This window comes from Pteropus vampyrus, unplaced genomic scaffold, assembly GCF_000151845.1.
Source record: "Pteropus vampyrus isolate Shadow unplaced genomic scaffold, Pvam_2.0 Scaffold26, whole genome shotgun sequence".
Taxonomy (NCBI): domain Eukaryota; kingdom Metazoa; phylum Chordata; class Mammalia; order Chiroptera; family Pteropodidae; genus Pteropus; species Pteropus vampyrus.
Genome location: NW_011888807.1, coordinates 5,217,325 through 5,221,825, shown reverse-complemented (window position 1 = coordinate 5,221,825; position 4,501 = coordinate 5,217,325). Strand labels below are relative to the sequence as shown.

The 4,501-nt window shown below is 30.4% G+C and overlaps 1 pseudogene; it reads left to right on the top strand.

Annotated features, from left to right (window-relative positions):
• Positions 1-3,970: 3,970 nt before the first annotated feature.
• LOC111737394 lies at positions 3,971-4,089 on the top strand (annotated as a pseudogene).
• The last annotated feature ends 412 nt before the right edge of the window (positions 4,090-4,501 follow it).

Sequence of the window (4,501 nt, the reverse complement as noted above, 5' to 3'; positions counted from 1 at the left end):
TAACAAAAATAAAACATGTTAAATAAGAAATATATAGATCAACTAAGTGTATGACAACTAGGCAAAATATGAAGATATTCTAGCGCCTTTGCGACTACATAGTAAAGCAAGCAATAAACTTAATAGAGACTGAGCTAAGAATTGACCAGACATCATCTCGAATATCTACCCCTTACACAAATTTTATTCTTTTGATCAGTAAATTTATATCTTTAGTCAAGACCTTTTCTTGATCTCCAGAACACATGTGTAATTGCCTGATGACATCTTCACTTAGATGTCACAGAGGTACCACAAATTACACAAAAACATCTAAACTAGTTATCTTCCTTCCTGTCTAGTATCTCTTACTCAGTAAATGATAAGCCCATCTACATAACAGCTTGAGCCAGGAAACCAAGTGCAGTATTGAACATCTCTCTCTTAACCAATTATCAAGTCTATTACCTAAATAATTTCTTCACTCTGATCTCTCATCTCTATTCTTACCATCACCATCTTCATCAAAAACTTAATATTCTCTCTACTTCAATAACATTCTAATTGTTTTCTAGGAGTTCTTAACTCTTATTTCCCCTATCAATACAGGAGCCAGAGTAAAAATGTTTAAAACTCAAATCTGTTAATTTACTCTCCCACCAACATACTTTCGTAACTTCTGATTTCCTTTTATATAGTTTCTAAAATCTCTATCAGAACCTACAAGATACTCAACACAACATCTATTTATCACCCTAATCTTTATATTTCTATCCACTTCTTTTTTCTATCCCTCAAATAACTCAAGCTTCATGGCATTTTCAGAGTATGTCTTCTTTCCTTCCATCTCAATAAGTTCTGTTTATTTTTCAAGCATCAGTCTCTACATTATTTGTTCGGAAACAGCTTTCCTAAATATGGCATATTAAGTTAGCCCTTTCTTATATTTCCTCACTTTTTAACACTCAATACCTACCTCTCTTACTAGACTGTGATCTTCATAATGATAGAGATAAATACTGCAGTCGGCAACAAAACAAAACCTTGCTACTAAGCTGTGGTGACTGGTTCACTTTATATTTCTCCCTCTCTGTGAACTTGGTAATGAGAACTTCAAACAACTGGCTAGCTGGAGAGATGATTTTGTCTGATAACCATTGGCATCCCTACAATTTCTAACACTCTTTAACTCCAGCCTCATATATTCATGTAGCAGCTTCTTGGATATTCTAATTGAATGTTTCTGATGGACTCAAAATTAGCACGTCTTAAACAAGAACAGCTCTTAGACCCAGTAAGAAGGGTCACTTCTTTTGGCCCTGCAGTTTATGAGTCCCACATACCAGAAACACACTAACAAAATTTACTAAGGGACACATAGGGTCTCTGTAACTCAGGGCTTGGCACTCCACACCAGCACAGAACTTTTCATAATCTTAACACTGCTTAGGCCCTACGGAAATTGTTCTTCACATCATTTACCCTGTGTTCTTGAAACAAATGTGACTATGGCCAAATGCAATGACAGTTTGAAAATTTTGCTGCTGCCAACATCTGAATGAACACTGCTTTAAAGGGTGGTCCAGTTTTAAACAGTGATAGAGAATAAGCAAATTCATTTATCAATTTTTTTCTCTCAGAAGGGTTAAGTTGCAAGGTACTCTTTCTTAACAAAGAACTGTTTGCCAATAGTACCAACTATCTGTTATTGGTTTTTCTTCATCTTTTTAATTTGTAGTTCTGGAGGTGCTCAAGGTTTAGCATGGTATTCACCAGTTACATGTAGGAGATGAAAAACAATTGATAGTGTTAAACAATTCATACTATTCTTTAAAAATATTTTAATAGCATAAAAAATATTTCTAGTCATAATATGTGTGAAGCATATTCTTCATATTTCCATATGTAACTATATATCATTTCAAAAGCTGGTAAAAATTTTGATATAAATGATAATTTATATAAAAAATTAAAATATTTTGCAATATTTTTCTGTGAAAATGATAATTTATTGTGTAAGATCCTCTTAAATGTTTGAACTATGATTATTTGGAGTCAGTATTCTTTTAATAAAATTTTTACAGTTCAGTTTCTTAATTATTTAAATAAGCAGGTTTGATAATAAAAAAGTAATTTTAAGAAGCTATCTAGGAATTATGATAATTCAAGAACGGCCTTATTTGGCATTAATGTCAGTTGATATTAATGTCAAAAGAACATGAATTCTGTAAAAACCATTTACAATGTAATTACTGATTATTATAATACAATTAATGAATTCATTAAAATAAAGGCAAGAAAAATACTGTCAAATAATGAAAAATAATAGTTTAGAAATTGCATCCTTCTCTTACTATGTGTCTAAATATTGCTATTCATCCATAAAACACCAAAACGTGCAATAAGTAAATTCTACCTTTGATAGTTTGCAAATTTTCAGTAATATAAAAACCATAATTTCATATTTTTTATATTTTTAATATAGTTGTATTTGTCAAAGTATGATGGTAGAACATATGTGATATAATGTTACTAAGTTGACTTATATTTAATTTTAATTATATATACTAAGTAAGCCTCCATCTAATTGCACTTTCCATAATAAATATTTATTTACCATTTTAAAAATCTGTCTTCCTTGCAAAACTGTAAGCTCCTAAAGTAAGATATGGGCATAAAATGTTTGTCATTGTTTCCAAATACAGTGCAATGTCTGCCTCATGGTATATATTTATTATATTAAATTAAATTGATTTGCATGAAAAGCATTTAATTGAAAGAAAGATCAAGAGTAGAATCATTTCTCTTGAACATGAGTTCATGATTTAAGTAAAGTATGAAAAGTATAAAGAATAATAAAATAAAAAAATAGAAACAACTCAAGAAGAAAAGTTAATAGAGGAAAATCCCAATGCCATATTACATGTGCTGAGTTTATCAACAAAACCAGATATTCATTCCAGCAAATGTCATTAGAGCATCCTAGCATTATTTTCCAACTTGCCAAAGCACATTAATTTAATGCTGCAGGACTACCTTTAAGGAGAATACTTTTAAATCTTTGTAACAGGTTTTTAGTAATTTATATAATGAATATTCAGACTGTTTACTTAACTGATCAAAAGTTGCTTCATTAAAAGATGAAAATAAAACTGTCAGAAATTTTCACCACCTTCACATTTTTTTCATTGTTTAGTCTCTCTAGTTTATTCTATATCCTAGCATTTAAATAGAAACTTGGGCTTTAGAAAACCCTGAGAAAAAATTCTGTAAAACTGAGTCATTAAGAAAATGAATTATCTTCTCAATATGTGTACACCTAAAGTTAAATGTTTCTAATTTAGTACATTCATTAATGAAAACATTTTCATTGACTTAGAAATAAAGTCACTGTTATGCGTATAAGGGAACACATTAAAATCTTTCCCTAGAGATGAAATATGATAAGAAACTATTTTTACTGTCACTGAAATTTATTATCTTGTTGAAGGAATCATAGCTATTTCTCTAATTATTCTCTTTTTGACACTTATTTATCATATTTTAAATTGTTTTAGAGTGAGTAGTCATTAAAATATTTTGTTGCTTTTATATTTGAATTTATTATAACACTATACCCCTTATATGCCAGTGGACTACTTCATATATATTCAAAGAATGTAATAAATAGCAAATATTTAGTAACTATTAAAATTAGAAGACCAATTAAGACTAAGAGCCATGTACAATTTAAATTAAATCTATTAGAGAAATGCAAATCAAAACCACAATGAAATACTATCTCACACCTATTAGAATGTCTATCATCAACAGGACAAGTAATAACAACTGTTAGATTCTGGGGAAAAAGGAACCCTCATACACTTCTGGTAGGAATGTAAATTGTTACAGCCACTATGGAAAACATTATGAAGCTTCCTCAAAAAATTAAGAATAGAATTATAACATGACCCAGCAATCCCTCTTCTGGGTATCTATCAAAAAATTTGAAGTCTACGGCCATGCTACCCTGAACAAGCCTGATCCCATCTGATCTCAGAATCTAAGCAGGGTCGGGCCTGGTTAGTACTTGGATGAGAGACCACCTAAGAAGATCAGGTGCTGTAGGAGTAAAAAGTTTTTAAAAATAAGAGATTGTAAGCTGACAAGTTCCTTGCAATCTGTGAGGTCAACCAAGGGTTGCCTCACCTAAAAAAATAAATAAATAAAAATAAATTTTGAAAACATTTATACATAAAGATATGTGTATCTCAATGTTCATGTGACCAAGACATGAAAACAATCGAAGTGTCCTTCAACAGATAATTGGATAAAGATGTGACACATATATACAATGGAATATTAGCCATAAGAAAAGATGAAATGCTGCTCTTTGTGACGACATAGATGGATATTGAGATTATCATGCTAAGTGAAATAAGTCAGACAGAAAAAGTTGAGAACTATAGAATTTCACTCATATGTGGAATATAAAAACTGAAATTAACTAATAAACAAGACAGATAAACAGAGACTCATGAAC